General features: G+C 43.3%; 1 protein-coding gene across 1 annotated transcript in view; it reads right to left on the reverse strand.

The window, feature by feature from the left end:
• The window catches only part of MYOM2 (myomesin 2), an 81,103-nt gene extending 76,713 nt beyond the window's left edge, over positions 1–4,390 (reverse strand). The window contains exon 1 of the mRNA XM_083607054.1: positions 4,260–4,390. The gene's annotated coding sequence lies outside the window, so the exon portion shown is untranslated. The remainder of the gene's footprint in view (positions 1–4,259) is intronic.
• Between the last annotated feature and the right edge of the window lie 21,932 nt (positions 4,391–26,322).

Genomic DNA, 26,322 nt, shown 5'->3' on the forward strand with positions numbered 1-26,322 from the left:
GGCCTGATCCAGTTGGCTCGTCTTACGTCTCGTGTTCTTACACATGATGCAAATATAGCTCAATGACGAGTGTACAGTGCTGCTTGCACCAATATCCCCAGTGAAGACCTCCTTCTGTACTATAACCATGCCAAGCATGGATTGATAGAGCAGACCATGGTGCTGTAATGCTTAGATCTATTCCAAGCAACCAGGGAACCCTGTTTGCTTGGAATAGACAAGGACATTGTAAGTAACCAGTCTTGCAATTGTCTTCAGGTACATAGGGAGAGTTTCAGGCATGGGTCTCGCTGAGTCCTGGCCCTAACTTGAAATGTCATGGATAGAACCTGGAAGCTTCTACATGCAAAGCAGATTCTCTACTACTGAACCCATTCTCCCAGCTTTTCCAATATACTAAGGAACTGTGGGGGAACCACAAGTCCCTCCACATTATTTTATGAATAATGTGAACAAGTCCATGATCCCTTTACGGAAATACAATGGATCAATGCATCCAACCAAATGGGAAAAATCAGGACACTCCAGTTTCCTGATCTCTGCATTGATGCCAAGCCAATCTTGAAGTTGTTTATGAATGCTTCATCAGAACCTGATTCTGTCCAGAATTTTAATACAGAATCCAATAGCTCAGGAATTTTCAATTCTAAGAAAACACGTTCCTCTGTACAAGTACCAAACCCTTAACAAAAGTTATAATTCATAAATTTACTACTTCATTGTGTTCCAAGAGCAACAGACTACCTCAAACAAAAGATGCAGACACATTTGGATGGCTTTAAACTCTCTTTTTTTGTTTTTAATCTTCTCAAAAGCAAAATATACGAACCCACCCTCCCAATACAAAGCTCAGTGGGGATCTTATCTAAAAGACTGGCCTAGAAATATTATAATACAGGACTGCAATAATTGGCAGTGCTGGGGAATGGGTGGAGAAATTAAGCCATGGATCATCCAGGGTGAGGTAAGCGAAACCGCAGCAATAGCATCCTGGCGGCGGCTGCAGCGCTGTTGCATGTTGGGAGGGGAAGGAGCCAGGTGGCAGTGAGGTTGGAGCTATTCAGATGCACTGAGAGAACACGGTCCTGTCCTTGCTGCCACTTCAACCTCCCGGTAAGCAGTGGCAACACTGCAGCTAGGGAGCTATTGCTCCAGCTCTGCCTCACCAGATGAATCTGCAACTAGCTACTCCACCCATCCTGCGAATGCACACAGGCACGGACTGAAAGAAACATACAAACATGGTATACACACCATGAACTACACATGCACAGTGAGGGGATGCAGCTGGCAGGTGGAAAACGTCTTTTTGCTTTTCTCTCACACCTTAATGAGATACCTGCACAGAGATGCTTTCACACAGTGCACATTCAAGTTACAGAAATGGGACAGAAGTGTGTGCACACATACATCATTAATTTTATGCACCTACAACCTAGCAGTTTGAAAGCACATCAAAGTGCAAGTAGATAAATAGGTACCACTCTGGCAGGAAGGTAAACGGTGTTTCCGTGTGCTGCTCTGGTTCTCCAGAAGTGGCTTAGTCCTGCTGGCCACATGACCTGGAAGCTGTACGCCGGCTCCCTCGGCCAATAAAGCGAGATGAGCACTGCAACCCCAGAGTCGTCTGCGACTGGACCTAATGGTCAGGGGTCTCTTTACCTTTACCTTTACAGACTCGATGGAGAAAAACAAAGCAGAAGGAAACCTTCTCTCACCCTTTTTCCTCCCTTCTCTTGCACAAGCAAATGCCTCCCCAAGATCATAGCCTCAAAGGATAAAGTCCCCTCTCCTCTTTGCCATTAACTTGGAAACAGAGTTCATGGAAGCCATGGAGGCAGCTGACAACAGCACCTGGGATTTGGTGTGACTCCTTGCCCCATCCTTCTGCTTACGTCCCACCAGTGCATCCCACTGCCCGCAGGGATTGGCTAAGCAAAGGGAGTTGCCTTGCGTAGCCTTGTGCATCATTTGCTGGAAACTGATCAAACCTCCTACACGCAGTCCATGTGTGTCCATCTGCCTTTTTTTTATTTTGGTGAGCACAGGAGTTGGGTTGACACACCCACATATTTTCCAAAACTCAGCAACCATTTTGGCTAGCTGTACTTATATAGAACAAATCAGCTAAGAGTATATAAATGGTTATAAGTTACATATGTTGGGAAGCAGTTGCTCAGGAACACATTCATTATCTCAGGGGTGGATAACCTATGCCCACTCCCCAAGATGCTGTTGAACTCCAGCTCTCATCCGTCCCTGTCAGGATGGACAATAGATGGGGGTAAGGCAAATTGTAGCCCAGCAACAACAGGAGACCCTAAATTTATCCGCCCCTGCCTTACCTGTAGAACTTCATATATATATTTTTCTTACACTAATCTGAATAATGCATAGGATCATTTTATTAGAAGGCTCTGATTTTTTAAGTACCTAGCAAAACCTTTAAAAATTGCAGCTAGTTATTGTTACATTCCAATCTACCCCCTTTTAGCAATCTTATGTATTTTACATTCTGTAACTTTTTACTCTTATGGTTGCTCACAAAAGTCAGTTAACTACAATCAAGCGTGCTGACAAACTGCTACAAATCATGGCCATCTTGGCCCCACAAATCCATGGCAACTTGATATGGGGGCACCTGAAAGTTTTATCACTTAGGTCACAGTCCTCTAAAGTCCCAGGGGACGGAGGACTTTTCAGGTCTCCTCCTCCATGGATGGAAGGAGAGGGCTGCCCTCAAAGAGAGAGGGGAAAATCTGCTTTTGCCAGCTTCCTACTTGTGGCTGCAGAAAAGACCTCCACTGGTGCTTCTCCAACGTCAAGCTCTAACATCGGAGGGGACAATGATGTGCAGGGCCTTCCCAGGGCATTTTGCTGCCCGTGGTGGATCAGCAAACAGTTCCCTATCACCAACCCCAAGTAAGCATATATAGTACCAAGGCCTCCCAAGTTATTTTGACACCTGAAAACCCCACACATACATCTTCCTTTCCCTGGCAGTAAAACTGCAATGACAAACTAAATAATAAACACTTCACTGCCCCTTTCATGACACCCAAAATCTGCTGCCTGAGGCGTACGTCTCATTCTGAAAAGTAGACCTAACAATGACAGAAGAGGCTGTGGATTCATGGCCCCTTTCTTCCTCACAATATGCCCTGGAATGGTGGTGGTGGGGATTATGCCATTGGGAGAAATGGGAAGGAAAGGTTTTTGGAACAGCAAGAAGCAACAAAAGGCCAAATCACAAGGGGGGGAGTTGTCATCCCCCCCTTCCTTTCCAGCATGGCATAGGAAAAGGTGGCCCTTCTGCACTGGTTTCTCCCTCGCCCCATAGGAATGCTCTGCCAACTCCCTGCATAGAAAAGGGACTTGTAGCAGATGCCCTGTTAAGCCTTTGAAGACACCCTGACCTTTTCATTGGATAGTAAAGAATGTGAAACAAGTGAGATAGCGAAAGGGAGTCCGTTCCAAACAATTCAACTTCTATTATCCCGTCCTACGGCACCTCCATTGACTCATGCACCTCCTTCGTCCAATTCCACTGTTGCTTTCTAGCAGGCATCATTTCCAGAGCAAAAAAAAAAAAAAAGATTTCCAAAAGCCTTTCCTTCCACTCTCACTCTCTCACCAGTCATGCAGAGGGATTTGCCAAAAGGCACAAAGAGAAACCAAACAGTAAATACTCAACAATATCAACAGCCAGAATTCCATCTTTTAAGAAGTAGGATTTGAAGTATATGGTAAACTCTAATTTAATGGATGTTTTCTGCCAACATCTTTTCCCTTTCTTTTTTGCTCGGTTTGTTATTCCTAGAGAAATACGTGCTACATCTTTTGCCCAGCATCTAATGTCTTCAAACTGAAGGAAATAAATATGAATAAATCATTAACACAGAAATAAATAAATATGAATACAGATGCATATGTTTAGCTCAAGGAAGTATCTATTCTATTCAAGACCAAGAGTCTAGTATTCCTTTCACTGATGTGCATGTTAAATCCCTATTCAGGGGTTGGACTTTAAGGCTGCAGTTCGTGGCTGCTTTAAGTCTTATTGGCTTCAATGAAGTTTAAGCAGCCTGTGTGCAGGATTGTGGCCTTAGAGGGTGCAAAATGAGGTTGAAAAGAATGTTTTTTTAAAAAAAAAATAGCCCAATTTTTTCCATTTCTTAAAGTCATCACTTTCACAGAGAAGGCGGGGGAGGAAATATATTGAATAATGCATATAATTTTTAAAAAATGAGCAGACTTACCTAGAGAGATGTCAAAATGGCAATGCAGAGAGGAAGGACAGTCTTACCCAGCTTACCAAGCCCTAGGCTGAGGAAAACAAAAATAATGTCTAACTCTAAGGGAAGGCTACTGCCCCCTTCCCTCCCATTTATGGGCAGCTAGGATGCTATATATAGAATCCATTTAGTTGCTCTCACAAACCAGTGATGTGTCTAATAAGCATTAAAACTATGATTTAAGTTAAATGAGCATTTACAAGAGGCAAAATTTTGGAAGCTTTTCGGTACGATTGTATGATCCTTAAACGTGAAAATTAATTGTTGACCTACATTTAAAGTTTTTATTATTTATTATATGCAAAAAAGGTAATAAGGAACAACTAAAGAAAAATGATTTTGTAAAAAATAAACACCCACTTAATAGCCAACAGGTAGTTATTTTGCACAGATAATGGTTAAAAAGACCAGTCATTAGGTTTTAAAATCTTTTTAGTGCCGACATGAGATCTTCCCTGGTGCCCTGAGCTGTAAATTGATCCTCCCCAAAGTCTCCTTAAGGGCTGCCTGGATTATAAAAAAACATTGTTGCCATATGTTAAGCCATATCATCTACGTTTAAAAAAAGCTTGTTAACATGGGAAGAAATCCGTGCCAGCTCCTGCTCTTCTTCATCCTGCCTCCTGGGTCAGCTGCCAGGCTTTCAGTATAGCTAACTTGCTTGAAGTCCCAAAGAGCGTCTGTCTGCTACACAAAACTTCCTAGTAAATATATATATAAAGTTGCATGCAACTCAGTTAGACTCAGAATAGATTCCATTAAATTAATGGACCCACCTTAGGCAAGTCCATTAATTTCAATAGAGTAGGACTATCGTGGGATACCATCCATAGTATGTGTTGTTGTTGTTGTTGTTGTTGTTGTTTAGTCGTTTAGTCGTGTCCGACTCTTCGTGACCCTGTGGACCAGAGCACGCCAGGCACTCCTGTCTTCCACTGCCTCCCGCAGTTTGGTCAGACTCATGTTTGTAGCTTCAAGAACACTGTCCAACCATCTTGTCCTCTGTCGTCCCCTTCTCCTTGTGCCCTCCATCTTTCCCAACATCAGGGTCTTTTCCAGGGAGTCTTCTCTTCTCATGAGGTGGCCAAAGTATTGGAGCTTCAGCTTCACGATCTGTCCTTCCAGTGAACACTCAGGGCTGATTTCCTTAAGAATGGATACGTTTGATCTTCTTGCAGTCCATGGGACTCTCAAGAGTCTCCTCCAGCACCATAATTCAAAAGCATCAATTCTTCGGTGATCAGCCTTCTTTATGGATAGTATGTGTAATGCACAACAAAAGATTGTGCAATTGGAAATGGATAAGTAAAATAATGGGCTATGTTGAATCAGCAAAGCTAACAGCTAACATAAGAGAATTTAATGATCACTTTTGAAGAATGGAAACCCTTTTTGGATTATTTAAAGAAATATTACAATATGAAGAACCCCTGACCAGGTTTTGAACTACAAGCAACAGAAAGAATGTGAGATTATTGTGTTATGATAATGATAAAAAAGGAATAAAGATATGGTGCAGTGAAGGGGGAAGAAGAAGAAGAGTTTGGACTTGATATCCCGCCTTTCACTCCCCTTAAGGAGTCCCAAAGCGGCTAACATTCTCCTTTCCCTTCCTCCCCCACAACAAACACTCTGTGAGGTGAGTGAGGCTGAGACACTTCAGAGAAGTGTGACTAGCCCAAGGTCAGCCAGCAGCTGCATGTGAAGGAGCGGGGAAGTGAACCCGGTTCACCAGATTATGAGTCCACCGCTCTTAACCACTACACCACGCTGGCTCTTGATATGAATAACATCATGGGAAATGGGTTGGCAAGTCGAAAATAGAAAAGATTTTTTAAATACATATGTATTGGAATTTTATGTGTAATTTTTGGAAAACATTACGGAAAAGAAAAAAAGATTGTGCAATTGAAGAAAGAAATAAGGAAAGACCCAGGAAACAGTGGCTACAATGGACATCCAATGGTGTCACTCAGCTGACTGAGAAGCTTCCATCAGTGGAAGAGAAGCAATTTTCTCCTATTTCCCCACACACACAAACACACACAATCTGTTCTGGAAGGTCTCTCACCTATCTGGAACAAAGTTAGATGGAGTGGAGCCTTCAGCAGCGAGGGGGAAGTGAAGGAAATGGTTTTCTTCCCTGTTCCACAGATGGAAGCCTTACTGTCAGCTGAACAACAACATTAGATACAATGCTAAGGTTATGAAGCCCCACTAATTTGAAAATGTACAGCTGTGAAGCACAAGTTTAAAGCTGCAGTGCTAAACTGCTATTCAGAAATGAGTCAGGGAGGTTTACTGCTGTGTAAACCTAGCTAGGTTTGGGCTGCAGACTCCCTTATCTGGCCTGTGGCCTCCCGTGGGGCTACCTTTGAAGGTGACCTGGAAACTACAACTAATCCAGAATGTGGCAGCTAGACTGGTGACTGGGAGCAGCCGCCTAGACCACATAACACCAGTCTTGAAAGACCTACATTGGCTCCCAGTACATTTCCGAGCACAATTCAAAGTGTTGGTGCTGACCTTCAAAGCCCTAAACGGCCTCGGTCCAGTATACCTGAAGGAGCATCTCCACCCCCATCGTTCTGCCCGGACACTGAGGTCCAGCTCCGAGGGCCTTCTGCCGGTTCCCTCACTGCGAGAAGTCAAGTTACAGGGAACCAGGCAGAGGGCCTTCTCGGTAGTGGCACTCGCCCTGTGGAACGCCCTCCCACCAGATGTCAAAGAGAAGAACAACTACCAGACTTTTAGAAGACATCTGACGGCAGCCCTCTTTAGGGAAGCTTTTAATGTTTAACAGGCCACTGTACAGTGGTACCTTGGGTTAAGTACTTAATTCGTTCCGGAGGTCCGTTCTTAACCTGAAACTGTTCTTAACCTGAAGCACCACTTTAGCTAATGGGGCCTCCTGCTGCCGCCACGCCGCCGGAGCCCGATTTCTGTTCTCATCCTGAAGCAAAGTTCTTAACCCAAGGTACTATTTCTGGGTTAGCGGAGTTTGTAACCTGAAGCGTATGTAACCTGAAGCGTATGTAACCCGAGGTATCACTGTATTTTAATACTTTGTTGGAAGCCGCCCTGGACTGTGCCCAGGGATAGCTTGGCAGTGGAAAAGGGCAAAAATAAATGCACATTTAGCCTTTCACATTTGATTTCAAAGTAACAAGATACTATCATTTCAGAAGTAATACACGATGGTGCATAGACAGGTTAGAAGCAGCCATTAGGGATATAAATATCCTTTGTTTGTGGTATCTAGCATACAAGTAAACAAAATGATGCCCCCCTTGAAAATCAAAATGAATGCTCTATCCGATGGCATCCTTGGATAGGTGTAATTTTGGGTCTGACAATGCATGGCATTTTCTGAGACTTCTCACCCTTTTAGGATTGTGATAATGTGCCTCACACTATGAACAAACACCACCAAGAGGCACCAAATATGCGGGCACGCCGTTTAATCAAGGCACAGAGCACATGATGCACAGCTGAGTGATATCATCACAAGCAGCTCTGGGTGGAATCAAAGGTCATAACCCAAACAACAATACAATGCATGCAGCAGAGCTTCTGAAGCCTGCTTACTGAAAGCTGTTTGCTTCCCTCCTAAACAGAAACAGGGAATCATTGGGAGAAATAATGACAGTGGTCCCTCAACCAAAGAAACAGCTTCTTTGGTCCCAGCCCAGAAAGTTCTGCACATCACTGTTTGCTCCTGGAAGCATAAGTGCATTACCATATATACTGAGCTCCCCCAACCCCCAGATGCCATGCGAGTTGGCCCAGGCAACTCCCATACAGCTTTTTCTCATGGTAGCAGCACTAGATTTAGGGTGACGTGGGTGGTTCCCCTGCACAGCACACCTAGTCAAGGAGATGCGAAATTGAGATCTATAATGGAGCAGATCCATTTTGGGGTGTCAAATGCTGGCTTCATACAGGCCGCCATACAGTGGTACCTTGGTTCTCAAACATCTTGGTACTCAAACAACTTGGAACCCAAACACTGCAAACCCGGAAGTAAGGGTTCCAGTTTGTGAACTTTTTTCGGAAGCCGAATGTGCTCTGTTTTGAGTGTCACACTTTTGTTTTGAGTGTTACGCTGACGATTTGAGTGCCACCTTTCCGTTTTGAGTGCCGTGCCTCCATTTTGAGTGTTACGCTGAGGTCTGTCTATTTATTTTGCGTCTTTGTTTTTGCACCTCTTTTTGTTTTGTTTTTGTAACTGTGTGGAGCCCAGTTCAGCTACTGATTGATTGATTGATTGATTGTGTGACTGCAGTACATTGTTTATTGCCTTCTCGTTATATAGTAAAATTCAGGATAAATTGCTGTTTTAGGGGTTGTTTTTAAAAGTCTGGAACGGATTAATCCATTTTGCATTACTTTCTATGGGAAAGTGTGTCTTGGTTTTGGAACGCTTTGGTTTTGGAATGGGCTTCCAGAATGGATTAAGTTTGAGAACCAAGGTACCACTCTATTATGAAAGATTACCAAAGGCCACCCCTGATGGCAGCACAATAAAGAGTGTTAATATCATCACAGGGACACAAGAGAAGCCTGCAGGATCATGCCAATGCCACATCCTTTTCTCACAGTGGCCTGTGGGAAACCTGCAAGCTAGACCAGAGCACAAGAGTCCCCTCCTCTCCTGTGGTTTCCAGAAACTGGTATTCAGAAGCATTGCTGCCTCCAACTATGGATACAGGACATAGCCATTGTGGCTTGCAGTCCTCCATAGCCTTGTCCTCTATGAATTTGTCTAACCCTCTTTTAAAGCCAACTAGATTGGTGACCATCACTGCCTCCTGTGGGAGCAAGTTCCCTAGTCTAACTATGCACTGTGTGAAAAGGTACTCTCTTTAATCACAAATGTCATCATGGTGAATCTGATGGTGACTGTTCAGATAAATATGAACATTCTTGCATCAGGGGACAGAGTAAAACATCTACTGATCAGCACCAACACCATATGTAAGCAGGATCAGACCTTCTGGCTCAATCCATATATGTCACCATTGCAGCACAGAAACCATTTCTCTGCAGTCTATTTTCATGTGGAGCTGAATTTTTATATAAAGGCATCACATGGTCAGCTAAATGATGTGATTTTAGGGAAGGATACAGCCAAAGATGAATGGTGGGTGAGAACTTAGCAAGGGAGAGAAATGATCTGATTTGGTGCACGAATGAGATCTCCCCTCTTTTCCCACATAGTCTTCATACACTATTTCCAACATGCTAGTCAGTTAAATATTCTATATATTGCCAGAAATAGAATAGGATCTGTGCCAGAAGAGCACTTTGAGACTTGAGGTAATTAAATAGCTTTCTGAATATTGGCTGTCAGTTGCCTGCTTAACTGACTATGAACCATATCTGCAAACTCACACCGGCTCTGTGGAGTGAAGAGGGAATTGGGAAAGGAAAAATAGTTTCGGTTTTGAAGAAAATCCATATAAAAATTAATACTTAAATATACATTTTGACTTAATATGTGCAGTGCAGGCACAGTGGAAGATCTGATCTGAAATCTCTGCCACTGTGCACACACCACCTCAAGCACACCACAGCCTTGCCCCAATGTAACCAGCAGCAATGTGCAGCATTGAGAAGTCAGGTAAGCAACAGTGGTTTGCCCACATCACCCTGCTGCCCGCTACTATAATAATATACCCTGCCCATCAGGCTGGGTTTCCCCAGCCACCCTGGGCGGCTCCCAACAGAATATTAAAAACATGATAAAACATCAAACATTTAAAACTTCCCTTCAGATGTCTTCTAAAAGTCAGATAGTTGTTTATTTCCTTGACATCTGATGGGAGGGCGTTCCACAGGGCGGGCGCCACTACCGAGACAGCCCTCTGCCTGGTTTCCTGTAACCTCACTTCTCGCAGTGAGGGAACCATCAGAAAGCCCTCAGAGCTGGTCCTCAGTGTCCGGGTTGAACGATGGGGGTGGAGACGCTCCTTCAGGTATACTGGGCCAAGGCCATTTATTACTGGTGCACAGTGTGTATTTCTAAATATATTCCCCCCTAAAACATGCATTTTCATGCACACTTTGGTACTTTTTTATTTCTTTGAGCCAAGAACGGTACTGCAAAATTCAAAGAAGTCCAACACCCAAGGAATAATTGCATTACAATGCACACATTAGACTGGGAAGTTCAGATCAAGTCAGTTGACTTCAAAATGAGAACGGAGCACATTTAGTGCTGATGATGTTCTCTGAATCACTGATTATATATGCTCAAAGTCATTTTTCGATCAACAAGAGGGTAACTCATTGTGCAGCTTTAGCATATAGGCTGTCTGCCCTACATGATATAAGCTTTTATGGCTCGCTTTCAAGTACATAATGTTTTCCACAACCCATAGCAATGGGTTTGCTCTAGAAAAACAAGTGCATGCCCAAGAGTGTCTTAATGATTTCGTTTAGGTCAAAGCAACAGAGACATGTAAGGAACAGTATGCCTTGAAGCTCTGTCCTGCTCCAAGCTTCTAGATAGCTCACACTCTGCATTTCTCTTTTGGGTAGTACAGCATGTTCTCCCTCCAGTGTTGTTAGGTCAGCTTTATGTGTGTTGACATATTAGAGCAGCTTCTAAGGCAAGAAAATCAGGGTGACATAGGTCCTAGAATACAAAACACGTGAGGAAAGGCTTAAGCACCATTTTATTAAACTTGGTTTTAAAAGATGGGGGAAGGGGAGCAATTGTAAATTTTGCAATACATATGCTTTAATTGCTGCTGTTGTCCTTTTAAAAAATGGTTGTAAATTCAGCCACACATCTTTTTCCACAGATTTTTACTAGCAGTCACTGACTAGATATGGTCAACTGCCAAAAAAAACAAAACAAACGTTAATTTCCTCCTCCCCTGAGTCAGTTCAAATACCTGAGTGCAAATTGCAGTCTATATTCATATCCGTTTACCACCACTAAGTGTGCTTGACAGACAGGGCACTTTCCCCCAGGCTACCCAGTGTGTTTTGGGTCTGATCAGGGATTCAATATCCAAACCCAACATTTCATTTAATGCCTCACACTCACTTTGTTTCATATTTGCATCTCCATCCCTTTTAATACTTTGTACTCCAGTGAAGATAAGAGAGATTTAAAAACTACAGGCTGGGTGCACCTACTAGCCCAAGAAGGCAGAACAAATAAAAACCCTCCATCTGGACGACAGGGTTATCCCAGCTGTCTCTTCGTATGAAGGGCAGTGTGCCAATATTTTCAGAAAGGTCATTTCAGTCTCAGCCCTCCAACCCACAACAGGCAGTTCATGTGGCACATCTGAAAAGGCAATCACTTCATTCCCAGATGAAGGCAGAGTGGCAAGTTTACCCTTCCTCCATTCCTGAATGTAAAGACAGCGCGATTATATAAATCAAGTCTGATGGGTGTGCAGGGACAGGCTGAGAGGTACCGTACTTGTAGGCCACTGCTCAGTGTCTAATCATGCAAAGAAAACTCAGAAGTCTTGTCGAGGTCAATGGGGCATAATGTCAGGTATGTGCATGTACAGGTAAGGATGAGGAGGGGAGGAATGTGATTGAGTTAACATTTAAAGGCTAGCTTACTACACTTGTGGTCTCCAAAACAATATGTGAACTGAAATACAGCCATCTTCCAAGAGTCACACTCTTTTGCAAAGAGGTTTGTCACCCAAGTAATGTCTACAAAAATGCATGCATCAGGATAAAATGTGTGTGTGTATACATTTACTATAGAAAACACCGTACAAAAATGCATTATATTAAGTGGAATTGCTTTACAAAAATGTGTATATTAGACAAATTTACAGACAAAAAATTGCATTAGGAGTAACTCAGACTAAATGCTAATAAATTTTCTTGAGAGCTTCCAATGGGCATCTGTTTGGCTAGTATGAGAACAAGATGCAGAGCTAGATGGGCCATTGTGTTCCCGCCCCCCCTCCCCCCCAGCAAGGAGAAATAATGACACAGGACACCAAGTATTAAGGTTAAATGGGCAAATTAGGCCACAACTTTATTGATTTCAGGAATGAGAGGTATTGGCTTAGGCACTGGTCCTATCGATTAACCGGCTCCAGTCCGATTGCATGAAGACCAGCATGGGTTAACACCAAAAGGGGGAGTCCTGCTGAGGCACGTCAACTAGGAACTCCCCCGGGTCACCACTCGGGGGCGTGCCTTAGGCCCACACCTCCATAGGTTTCGGACAGGGCCACGCCCCCCCCCCGAATCCTTTAACGGACTACCCTTAGCTTTTGGGGGGAGGTGATGGCGTTTCCTCCCCACACACACACATCCTCTTAACCCCTTCTTACCAATGCCTAACTGCCAATACCGAGGAGTTGTGATGAGTTGCTACGAGGTAGGCGAAAATTGACTGAAATTGCCAATTGGGAAAAATTCCTACCAGGACCCTTGCGGCGACCGGCTGAAGCCCATAGCAAAGCCAGGAGCCTACCTAAAGGGAGGGAGGGTGGGAAAATCAGCTGGCTGGCGCAGCGAAAAGAGGGCGAGCCCCAGCCACGCCGGCCCTAAATAGGGCAGGCCACGCCCCCCATCCACCCGATTGGCTGGCTGGGTGGGCGACGCGGCCGGGATTCCCTCAGTCTTGAGAGCTTCCAATGGGCATCTGTTTGGCTACTATGAGAACAAGATGCAGAGCTAGATGGGCCATTGGCCTGATTTCGCAGGCTCCCTCCTTAGGGAGCAAAACGAATGATGGGGAAGGCTGTGACTCCACTAAGCCCTAAAGTTGCCATCTTCTCTTTTTATAGGGAAGAAGTTATCGTGCAATTTTTTTTCTATCACAAACCTACCTACATACCACATGCCAACTCCCAATATTGCCCTAACCTGGTTTAGTTTTCTTGGCAATAAATATTGCATTTGACTGTGTCTAAATGCTTTTTGAAACCCTTGGAAAGGCAGCAATTACATTTAATAAAAACAATATTTTCCCTCTCTTCAGCACAACCTATATCTGCCATCTGATTTCACAACTGGTTAAAGCTTTCAAATAACAGTGATACTTTATCGTAAGCCATATTTCTTCTTATAGGAGGTGGGGTTTTTATTTCTCTTTTATTACTTCAACAACGTTCACATTAACAGTGGCAAAGACTACCAGGAAATTTTTATTGGGGTTATTCAGGAGTGTGTGATTTGCTTCTGCACTATTCACTCACTTAAATTGGGTTATATTCTTAACGGAGAAGACTCACCGGAGTCCTGTGCTCAGTCACAACTGGAGTATTGTAGGCAGGGGCAGATGGTGCCCTGCAAAGAACATAGCTTTTGGAGGAAAATGCACTGCATCAGAATGGAAACAGTGCTGTGTGTGACGAACACGGACCAGAATGGGAAACAATGTATTGTTCCATCAGTATCTGCAATCCCAAAAGTTCTACTGCTTTGACACAATTTCCCACTACCTTGCTTCAGCCTTGAAGCTCAATGGATAATACTAACAACTCCTTTATTATTATTATTATTATTGACTTAAGAAAATTATACAGACCTCAAAATGAAGAAGCCTAAATTAACATTGCCTTCTACCGATAAGAAATAATAATAACTATTAAAATAACGAAAATACTAAAAATACATTTACTTCTCCTTTTGAACTTCTATTCTGGTTACAATATATTACTATTCTATAAGAATCTATTATATCCTTTGCTGTTCCATATATTATTTTATTTCCCAAATTCAACCTAACCCTCCCCTCCTCCCCACTGCTTCACTTCGCCTGTGTGAGATCTTCCCATCATAATATTTTTTTCTAGTTGCTTTAATAAAATAGAATAACATAAAAAGTGTTAAATTATAATTACTTTTTTTGTCCTTACATGCGTAACAATTGCCTATTAAGAGTTCTTTTTTAAAAAATAATTTTTATTAACTGGCCAATCACATCAAATTAAATCACACCACATAAATTCCAAATTACAAAGCCAAATTTTTAAATTTTGTTGGGGGAACCCATACTTCAAGATCCAAAGGGGGATGCAGATCATCTTCTTATTACTGTGTTAATGTCCAAATCAGTCCCAATCAGTCCAAACAAAATTCATAATTCTATTCAGTCTTATCTTGGTGTTTCCACATCATATCTTGTTCATATAATTTCTACTTTTCCTTTACGATCTCTTCTGTTAGTCTCCTTAAGCCGATAAGCAAAATAATAATCCTGTGTGGATTTCCCGTTCCTCCACTAAGTCCAGATGGTTTCCATATATCTCCTTTGTAGATAACATCGCTCTTTCCATCATAAATTTGGCATTTGTCGCTCTTAAGTCCCACCGAGACATATGTAAACAACTCTATTTCTCTCTTTCCCTCCCAGACCCAAGAGCTCCAACAATGCCTCCCAAAATGGCGACGGCATTTTTAACTGCGTCATTCCAAAACTCTTAGCTTTCCAGCTTCATCTTGAAACATTGCTTTGGTTCGAAAGTTTATCTCCACACAGCCTTAAATCCACAGCTTAAGTCCTTAGTTCCTGACTCATTTGGGGAGGGGATTCTTGTTAAATCACATAATAAAAAGGAAGGCAGGTTTTTTCCCCCCTCCCCCCTCAAGTCATACCGTATCTTGGCGTATCTTCTCATATTTTATTCTTGTCTTGTTATCAGAGATCTCTTCTGTCAGCAGTCTTTACTCCCCTTTTTCCTTGAAGCATGTGCAATTTATCTTGTCCAAATTGTTTCTTTTGAAGATGCTTGCAACTAGCAGCGCGAATCAGGGACGGCATCCAGGAGTGCCGAAATCCCACAGGAGGGCTTTGTGCCTAGTGCCCCCACCCCCACAAATTCGGGGGTGGTATAGGGCACAGCAGGCAAGGGCCGTCCCCCCCACAATCCTGGGGGGGTTAAGGAGGCTAATTACCCCCATCATAGCCTCCAAATTACCTCGTGTGGGTCGGAGAGATGTTATTGTCAGCCATCTTCCGATGTGCCACCTAGTGGCCCCCCCCAATTGCCTAGTAAGAGTTCTGCTTTAACACCATATTTCTTCATGTATTCCCCTATGCATTCCCATTCTGTATAGAATTTTTGATTAGAGCAGCCCCTGATTGATGCAGTCATTTTTGCCATCTCAGCAATCTCATAAATCTTAACTTGCCATTCTGTCATTTGTGGTACTTTTTCTGTTTTCCAATATTTTGCCATAAGGTTTTCCCAATGGTGATGTATGGAAGTGAGAGCTGGACCATAAAGAAGGCTGATCGCCAAAGAATTGATGCTTTTGAATTATGGTGCTGGAGGAGACTCTTGAGAGTCCCATGGACTGCAAGAAGATCAAACTGATCCATTCTTAAGGAAATCAGCCCTGGGTGCTCACTGGAAGGACAGATCGTGAAGCTGAGGCTCCAATACTTTGGCCACCTCATGAGAAGAGAAGACTCCCTGGAAAAGACCCTGATGTTGGGAAAGATGGAGGGCACAAGGAGAAGGGGACGACAGAGGATGAGATGGTTGGACAGTGTTCTTGAAGCTACTAACATGAGTTTGACCAAACTGCAGGAGGCAGTGGAAGACAGGAGTGCCTGGCGTGCTCTGGTCCATGGGGTCACGAAGAGTGGGACACGACTAAGTGACTAAACAACAACAACAACATAGCTGTGGGTGCTTCAAATATAGGTTCTTTAAACCTATGCAGATGTTACAGTAATTAATATGCCATGTTAGCCATTTTGCACTAGTCTTTTCAATGCTTTTTTTTCTTTAAAAAATGTTTACGGGTACTCTCATTTTGACTCAAGAAAATCAGCATTTTATTGTTCAAATCAGGGAAAATAAATACAGTAAATGGACAAAAGTAGAAAGATCCACAAAATGTTTAGGGGTATGTGTACCCCTGCGGGCCCCCCCCCGAAAAAAAGCACTGAGTCTTTATCATCTCACTAGCTTTTTTATTATTAGCAATTCTGTTTACTCGGGTTCTGGTCCCTTGTGAGATTTTCCTGATGTCTTTTTGATATATATTTGATTAGATTTGAAGGATTTCATTATTTGCCACAGAAATGATTGTGTTAGCTAGCAAAGGAGGCATATAAGATTTGAAGGTCTTATTCAAAGCATACTTCCTTATAGTACTTTTAAATTTTCCCCCTTAGTAAAAGTACATAAATCTCTTGAGATGTATTATGAAACAATGCAAAATACAGCAGAAGGTCTATAAGCATTCTATACTGCGATTAGTGAAAGAATTTACTAATTTCACTTCATCTGGTTCGCTAGCTACAGCCATGCAGTCTCCTTCCCTCACTGCTCCATCAACTTTAGTAAATATGTTTAGCCAGTGTGTTTCTTCTGGAAAAATAGATGCCGGTACTCACCATGAAGTTGTTACAGTAAGTGCCACACTTTTTAACAATAACAAAACAGAAGTGCCGGTACTGTGTACCCTTGAAACCCCGCGCCCCACCAAAAGCACTTTGTTTAGTCTTTGTAGTCTCGTGCAAACAGCACTTCAGATCAGAGTAATCATGCGTGTTCAAGTGTGTTCCTTCTTGCTCAAAAGAAAACAGGGAATGCTTTTAATTACTCCAGCATCTCCTAGGTCTGATGATCTTCTGGTATGTCTGTCACGCTCCCTCTTCCTGACATATTTCTCTGAGATATACAGTTGGCATCTGTTAAGCCTCAACTGTCTATAAAGATTATCTAACTGGAGGAGAGAAATGACATGGTTTGAATGACATACCTGGTGCCTAATGAGTAGAAGACTACCACTGGTTATGAATCCTTCTGCCTGCCGTGCAGTTTAAGTACCTGAAATTTTCCATCCATCTGTCCTGACTTGGAAGCCATCTAATCTCTTCCACTTCTTATTTCAACAAATTCCTAAAATGTCCATCATTAGGCTGTGGAGAATGCCCATGGACAGAGAAGCATCTCACACCCAATGGAGTTCCCTGGTAATCCTAGTCTGGGCCACCTAATGCCAAGTGGAGAAGAAGTTGCCCTCCACCACAGTGGCTTAGTTCTCACTAAAGCAGTCAAACTGAGGAATGTGGACTGTACCATATTGGATGAGAAGGAGGGGGAGTTCAAATGACGGCATGGTCCATGTAGTATAATATCATTTGATGAAGAAAGGCTGTGGCCAAGCCTTCTTCATGATGTTTCTCTACATGCTTTATGGTGGAGCATTCCATCATGCATACCCTCCAACATGTCGCAGCTCAAAACCAGGACACATGCATTCCGGGCCACACTCTCAGCGGAGAACATTCTTTTGAACTACGAATATGTACGAATATGCTACTTTATTTACACATAGGAGTATTAATAAACTGACAACTCATTAAAAAACATCATGGCAGAGCACAATAAAACCATCATAAAATTATAAAATGCAGAAAATATGACCAGCCCTGAAAGAAATTAACTGCCTAGAAATTCTTGGTGAAACAAAACAGTTTTCGGCAGGCGTGAGCTGAAAACCTTCCTCTTTCTCCAGGCCTTGGGAGATGCTGTCACATGGAGTCTACACTGGGGGTGGGGGGTGGAGAGACATGGAGTGATCTGCATAATGTTTTGCATAATGCTGCTGTTTTTAATTCTCACTGATTTTATGTTATGGTGTGTTTTTTATTGTGGTGGCTCACCCTGGGGTTGTTTGACAACAAAGCATAGAATGTAAAATATGTAAATCAATTAAATACACGCATCACATAGGTTGCCTGTTCCTTGTTAGGATGCTTACCATGTCAGCACCGCTCCTTCACGACCGCTCCTTCCATCAGTATGGATTTCACATTTATTCCTCGTGGAGGTAAGTCCAGAAGGAATTCTCATTGGTATCCACATCAGCAACCAGATGTGAAGGAGCACAAAAGTACTCTCAAATATGGACATGCAAGTACGTCCCTCAGAAACGTCAACTGCCCTCCCTTCACAGAACATGATGGGAAAACACTGCTAAATAATAAAGTAAGGGCTGAAATGGGTAATACAATTACTCAGATTCATCCCTCTTAACTCAGGAACAGCCAATGAAGCTGAATGTTGGAAGATTCAGGCAGACAAAATAAAGTACTTATTCACACAGAACATAGTTAAACTAATTATTATTATTATTATTATTATTATTATTATTATTATTATTATTTCCCCAGCCACTCTGGGCAGCTCCCAACAGAATATTAAAAACACGATAAAACGTCAAACATTAAAAACTTCCATAAACAAGGCTGCCTTCAGGTGTCTTCTAAAAGTCAGATAGTTGTTTATTTCCTTGACATCTGATGAGAGGGCGTTCCATAGGGTGGGCGCCACTACCAAGAAGGCCCTCTGCCTGGTTCCCTCTAACCTAATTTCTCACAGTGAGGGAACCATCAGAAGGCCCCTCAGAGCTGGACCTCAGTGTCTGGGCTGAACGATGGGCTGAACGATGGGGGTGGAGACGCTCCTTCAGGTATACTGGGTCGAGGCAGTTTATTGCTTTAAAGGTCAGCACCAACATTTTGAATTGTGCTCGGAAACGTACTGGGAGCCAGTGTAGGTCTTTCAGGAATTCCTCCCACAAGAAGTGATGACAGACATCAGCCAGGAGAACTTTGAAAGAGGATTAGACAGATTCATGGACAATTAGGTTCTCCATGGCTATTGGGCATGGTGGCTGTGTTTGACCTCCACTATGAGTGACTGGGAATCGCAACTGGAGCAAATGCTGTTTTGCTCAAGCTTTATTTTCAGGATACAGGGAGACCAGAATTCTGGACTAGATGGACCATTTGTCTGACATAGCAGGCTCTTTTTATGTTCTTATACATAGCATTGAGAAACACCATGCCTTGTAGACCTGCCTTTGTCATCACACAAGTCTATACTTGCTCATGATGTTCTTAAAAGGGTACTAAGTAAATACAACCCAACATTTCTTGGCCAAAATTTTGTGACTGCTTCCCAGATGTAATCTGGGATATTAGCTAGCTATGGTTTTCCTAGTAGTGATGTATGGAAGTGAAGTGAGAGCTGGACCATAAAGAAGGCTGATCGCCAAAGAATTGATCCTTTTGAATTATGGTGTTGGAGGAGACTCTTGAGAGTCCCATGGACTGCAAGAAGATCAAACCTTTCCATTCTTAAGGAAATCAGCCCTGAGTGCTCACTGGAAGGACAGATCGTGAAGCTGAGACTCCAATACTTTGGCCACCGCATGAAAAGAGAAGACTCCCTAGAAAAGACCCTGATTTTGGGAAAGATTGAGAGCACAAGGAGAAGGGGACGACAGAGGACAAGATGGCTGGACAGTGTTCTCAAAGCTACCAGCATGAGTTTGAACAAACTGCGGGAGGCAGTGGAAGACAGGAGTGCCTGGTGTGCTCTGGTCCATGGGGTCACGAAGAGTCGGACACGACTTGTTGTTGTTGTTTAGTCGTTTAGTCGGACACGACTAAACAACAACAACACACGTTTATGCTTGTGTCTTATCTAAATGTTATGCCCATGTACAGACATTCTGTGAAGTCAGAGGTGAAACAGTAAGGTGCACTCTCATTCCCCACCATGCATAGGGATTCAAGAGATGTAAAGGCATCACCCGATCCAGTCTGGAGAGTTGGAGGACCAAAAAAGGCTTCCTTCCAGTTTAATAAATGTCTTGAAGCCTTGATCACAGAGAATGTAAAGCCCTGAACGCTTGGGGCAGCTGTTACCCCACCCTATGCTGACTAGCCGATCTGGTTACATTTGATGGCAGTTTTCCACAAGTGCCACACATACTAGAGCAGCATTGCTGAGCCCAGTGAGAGATCTTCAGAAATCTGCAGCTACTGCAAAGAAAACAGAACAAAATCCTCAGCATCCTATAGCATCCCCCTTGCAACCAGAACATTGAGGACCACTTGTCTTGTGTCATCATGATATGATGCTGAATTTACGAGCCCTCTCCCCTCAGTCAATGTGGTGAAATGAAACAAGGTGATATTTTGGATTCGTTTTTAAGATTTGTATCCCGCTTATCAATCAAAAGATGCCCATTTAGGTAAGTGAACCTAAGCATTATTGGGGAGATCTGGAGAAGACTGAGATGCCATTTTCAGGAATGTGGATTTCTGAGCTTAGTGGAACTTGCAGAACAATCCTTGCTTGACTTTGGGGTGGGAGATCTGTTAACAGAACCACCTCCAGATCCATTGCCCTGCAGAGACATGAGCTATAGGTGGGAGAGAGGGTTTCTTCTCCTTTTCTTCTCTCCCACTGACTACAATGTCAATTCAGTGGGCATGTCAAGGAAACACAGGGGCTGTGGACATGGCATGTTCACACACACCCTGTATTCACCTCACTGCACTGGTGGACTGTCGTTGCTGATAGAACTTTCTGCTGGCTTATCATCCTGCAGACATATCTGTCTCTGCCAGTAGAACAGCACTCATGCCACTTCCAAGACCATTCTTCCCCCCCAGCCCATGAAGGATGAGCTTGCTTTCTTACTGCCAAGTAAGTATGTACAGTGGTACCTCGGGTTACAGATGCTTCAGGTTACAGACTCCGCTAACCCAGAAATAGTACCTCAGGTTAAGAACTTTGCTTCAGAATGAGAACAGAAATCGCGTGGCGGAGGCGCAGCAGGCCCCTTTAGCTAAAGTGGTACCTCAGGTTAAGAACAGTTTCAGGTTAAGAACGGACCTCCAGAACGAATTAAGTTCTTAACCCGAGGTACCACTATATATCAGAAATTGTAATCAGGAGGACACAGCCCAACCCACTGCAGAAGAATGACTGGTAAAACTGTTGGACTTGGCTGAGATGGCAATGTTAACAAGTTGCATTAGAGAAAAATCATTACTGACATCTGTTAAGGATTGGAAATTTCTTGTGGACTTTTTGCATGAAAGAGAAAATGAACTTGTAATAGCTGGATTTGAAGGTTGAAAAATACTTGTTTATAAAGGATGGAGTGGTTGAATCTTAAGGAATGTAAATCATATATAGCTGCAGGACAGAGAGCCAGAAGTCCTTTTGGTTTGTTTTTCTTCTTCTTTAGTTTTTGTCTTTCTCTCCCTTTTCTCTTGCTTTCTCTTCCTTTAGGTTTCTCCTTTGCTTGTCTTTTCTTCCTTCTGACATTGTTCCCTTTTAGACTAAGTAGCTGTTTTATCTCAGTATGTTATAAAAATATACTTTGTAATGGGCATGTATTTTTGTATATCTTTGAGTAAGTATCAATAAATGATTTGTTAACAAAAAGAAATAAATTGTATCCAAAGACTGGATGTAGCCTCCCAACCAACACAAACGCAAAGACAGCCCTCTCCACTCATCAAATCTTTGATCTGGTGATTGAGGATGGAGCAGGGACGATCATATTCCCATCAGGGTCCTATGGTCCACTCAACCGAGAACTATGTCTACTTTCTCCTTTTCCACCACTACCACCAAAATCAGTTGGGTCTCTGAAGAACTGAAAAACTAAAGGTTAGCCACCCCTTCTCTAGCCCAGTCCAAAAACTGAGGGTGTGCCACCCATTAAGGAAGTCAGAAGGCATCAATTTGCGTTCTGACTCATGTTTGTCACATGCAGAATTGTTTCTATTCTGCTGCAGTTCGGCTTCCGACAAAAACTGTATTAGTCTTCTTGCTGTCCATTGTGATGGAGTTTTACATAAATAATTACATAATTTAGTACATTATTAGTGTGCTATTTAGTAGTACGTTATTAGTGCTTATTTATTGCAAAGGCCAATCATATCAATGTAAAGGAAACACAACTTGCAAATTTCCCCAATTTGCAATTTCCCCAGTGGAGAGTCATCCATTACGTATTGTTTGCAGAATGAAAACAACAGCCGCAAATAACGACTGTATTCCAGACACGGAATGAATAAATGGACATTGGTGATTTCTGCTGCCATTTCCATCAGAATTCCGTGACATCCCTACCACCCACAGCCAGCCCTTTAAACAAATAATTAATTAATTACTTAATTAAGCTGGAGCCCCATCCATCTAACTTTCAACACAAATGTCACAGACTCCCAGAGTAACTATAAACATACAGCTGCGCTAGAAGAATGTGAAATGGGCAGCATTCTAAGAACTTAATTGAAATTTCAGGTTCATTTAGGTTATGTCTGATTGGAAGCACTTCTTATCAGGCAAACGTTCAATTATGTCATCAAAGATATTCATTATAAAGCTTTTAAAGACCTCATTGGCATTGCCAATCTGCCCCGGTACTTCAGTGTAATCAATATTAAATTGCATGGAGGAGACGCCAGGAAAATATCTGTCTCTTGTACTCAGTCAGTCCACTTGGCCATTGTTATGAATCTCTGAATCAATTAATAAATCTGATATAAGTGTTTAAAAGTATAATGCACATCAATCTAGGGTTTTTTTTCTTTCTTATTTTTAAACCAAGGATTCTTCATCAATGAATATATTCCATGAAAAGAGAGTGATTATTGTTGGGAGACACTAAGAAGAAGGAAAGCTTGTCCCGCAATCACTTAAAATATCATTTCCCCAAATGACCTAATTATTATGGTCCCAGTGAAGTGTCAGTAGCAGAAAAAGTTATTTAAAATTATTTCAGCTCTTGGCTCCTCCTGATGACCTGTTTATTTATCCCAATTTGCTTGCACAAAACTTATGCAAAAGTGAGACTGTGCCTGGTCTTTACTGAGCGTTTGTTCAGATTTGTTTGTGGGGCAGTTACATGACAATGGGCATTTATCCAGATTTGCTTGAGGCATGTTTTTGCATCATCCCATTAATCATTTGTTCATCCTGCACTTTTCAGTGCATTTCCCATCACTTTCCTAACTGCAAAATGTTTGTGGGATGGGGTGGGGAGCAGAGTGCTTTAATCCACTTTAATTGCAAACCTAAACTTCCACTTTGTGCTTGAAGCCCGCCAATAAAATAGTGACAGTCTGAAGCTGCCCTTATCAATTACCTGTCAAGCAAAAAAGAAATGAAAAATATATTTTTTTAAAAAAAATCAAGACTTTATTATGAAGTTAAAATAATCCATTAAGAAATATGAAATAAAATAAATCAATGAAATTTTCTTTACTTTGTTTCATATTTATCATTTTAACTTCATAAGAAAAAAAAATATATTTGACATTTTTTATTTACCATTTTATTTATTTTCCTGCTTGGCAGGGGGTTGGACTCGATGGCCCTTGTGGTCTCTTCCAACTCTATGATTCTATGATTCTATGATCATGTCTATTTTCATTTCATTTTTTTGTCCACTAGATGGTGCCATAAAACGCCAAAGATTCAAACTGCTCTTGAATCTGTAAGGGGAGGGTGGGCAGATAGGAGCTGGTTGCAGAGAAACACGCTGCTCCATTATCAAGAAGACTGACAGCTAGTGCAAGGACAAAACCACGTAAGAAGAATCAATGTTCTAAATAGAGCTTTCAGTAATTGAAGTGCAGCTGTATGAGAATGATGTATTTTATGCAGAAGCTGATGCAGAGCCAGAACGTGGGCAAGGGGGTGCAAAAGAGGACATGTGCCTTGGATTGGCAGGATAGGGGGCAGCAAAATTACCTGCCAGCTGGGAAGTGGGAAAAGGCTCTTCCCAAGGGAATGCCTGGCTCTGGGGTAGCAAGGCTGCTTTTCCTTCTCTTCCAAACCCGGAAGCAGAAGGAGGGCGATTATTGCTGCTGCTCAGACACAGTGAGGCTGGAGTGGTGGGGCTGAGCCAGTGTGCCAGAGCCCACCCCTACCCCCCCCCCGGCCCAGCCTCTGTGCCTGCCCTATGCCAACACCCCCCACAGCATGAGCAAAAGAGCCCAGAGAGTATGAGTGGCATGGGGGCCCAGCCACAGCCGACCCCTGGACCAGCACGCCCCTCTTGCAGGAGGGCTGGCTGGGGTGTGCCGCAACACAGACAATAGGCAGGTGTGGAGTGCGACCTACTGCAGAGCCGGCCTTGGCAGCACTGGTTGGGGGTGCAAACAGCACTGGAGGTGGGATCAAGGTCACCATTGCAGAGCTTTGGGAGGCCAGCTATGATGGGAGCAGCTGCTGCTGAGCTGAAGCCAGCAGAGGAGCAGAAGGCGGTGTCAGGGGTGCTTAAATTTGTGTAGGCGTTTGGAGCAGCTTTGGTTACTACTAGAGTGTTAGGCTCTGCTCAGCAGAGCAGAATCCAAAAGCAAGATGCAGAAGGCAGCTGCTAACTGGAGTTGAAGACTATGGGGAGGCAAGGGGGCTTCTCCCTCCCCATGGCTCAAGCACAGTCAAGATCCTGGAGTTTGTAAGAGCTCCCAGAAGGGAGGGAGGGAGGGAGGGAGGGAGGGAGGGAGGGAGGGAGGAAGGAAGGAAGGAAGGAAGGAAGGAAGGAAGGAAGGAAGGAATGCTTTGTCAGCTCAGCCACTCATTCCCATTTCCTGCACCCATGGGCAAATGTGGAATTGCGGTCAGCACTAAAACAGAACAGCATGGTTCATTTTCCTGAGTGATGCCTCTATGGCCCACAGCATCCCTTTCCTAATGTAGTGCAATGGCAAAGAGCTCCAGGACCCCAGAATCAAATTGTATTACAAAGAAGGCCTCCGTAGAGTGAACTATCATCACCACAAATGGTCAATACATTGGAACATAGGAAGCTGTCTGACCAGTGTTGTCTACACCAATTGGCAGCAGGCCTCCAGGATTTTGGGCACTGGACCCTGACATCCCTACTGGGAGATATCAGGGGCTAAACCTGAGACCATCTGTATGCTTGGCCGCTGAGCTGTGGCCCTTTCCCCAGTTCGCACTGTGCATGGGAGCAAGCCGTGGCTTGTGCATGGCCTCCAACAAGCCTTTCAGCATGCTTGGAAGTGGATTTCCCAAGCCTTTCTCACTAATCTTTCCAGAGGAAAGCAGCATCCTCTTCTGGGACACTTCCATAGACACTAGGCCTCCTCCCAGAAGACCCTTCTTCTATTTACGGAAGGAAGCTCTGTTCTCACTATATCTTGTTCAAAACTGAAGAAGCAGCAGCTATTTAGGTCAGCCCACATTTTGAAAGGCCAGAGGCAAGCAAGAGAGCAAAGTGTGCCGAAGGTACAAAACTCAATTTCACAAGCAATCGGACTCTCTCTCTCTCTTCCCTGGCATTCCCTTCCCAGCAGACTCAGAGAAGAACCTCACAAAATACAAGAAGATAACATTAATTTGGTACTTCAAGAGGAAGTTGTCCGATTTCCTGTGGAACCTGACAGAGCAGGAACTCTGATCCATTCACTCTTTGCCCCCCCAATCCAAAATACAGGCACGTCCTTTATCGGGTTGGGACAGCAACTTAGTTGGATGGTTTATGGCATGAGTGGAGAAATTTTCTCAGCTGAAGGGTGACTGTCCCTTCTATGCATCCTTCTGGAGGCCACATTCTAGAGGCAAACACTTGTGGAGGAACTTGCATAAATTTTACATTTGTATAGTAGGCTGGTTTCTACAAACCCTCTGACAGCCCTATCCTTCCAGGCAAGGAAGAAACATCATTAGAATTCAAGGACACATTCCAGACACATCCTCAATCCCTCATCACTGTCATATTGGCTCACAAGATACCCACAATAGAAACTCAATACCAATCTGATTTACTAGACATTTTCAATTAATATATCCTCTCCACAGACACCTCTGTGATGGTGGTAGAATTAAAATATCCTGTTCTTATTCAATAAGTGGGGACAAGGAGACCAGTTAAAGCTGTAGCCTGGGGAGAGGGAGTACCTAAGAGAGGCTTGGGAGGGCCATTTTTTTAATCCCCAGGCCTGAGGTTCTTTGCCTGATTTATGGCATTGCACAGATGCAGCTGCTCATATGGCCCATGCTATGGAGACAAATACTCAACCGAACTGCAGAGGCTAAAAGCTTAATACCATCAAGTAACAGCCATGGTAGGGACGCGGGTGGCGCTGTGGGTTAAACCACAGAGCCTAGGACTTGCTGATCAGAAGGTCGGCGGTTCGAATCCCCATGACAGGGTGAGCTCCCATTGCTCGGTCCCTGCTCCTGCCAACCTAGCAGTTCGAAAGCATGTCAAAGTGCAAGTAGAT

This window comes from Podarcis filfolensis (genome assembly GCF_964270895.1).
Source record: "Podarcis filfolensis genome assembly, chromosome: 3".
Taxonomy (NCBI): domain Eukaryota; kingdom Metazoa; phylum Chordata; class Lepidosauria; order Squamata; family Lacertidae; genus Podarcis; species Podarcis filfolensis.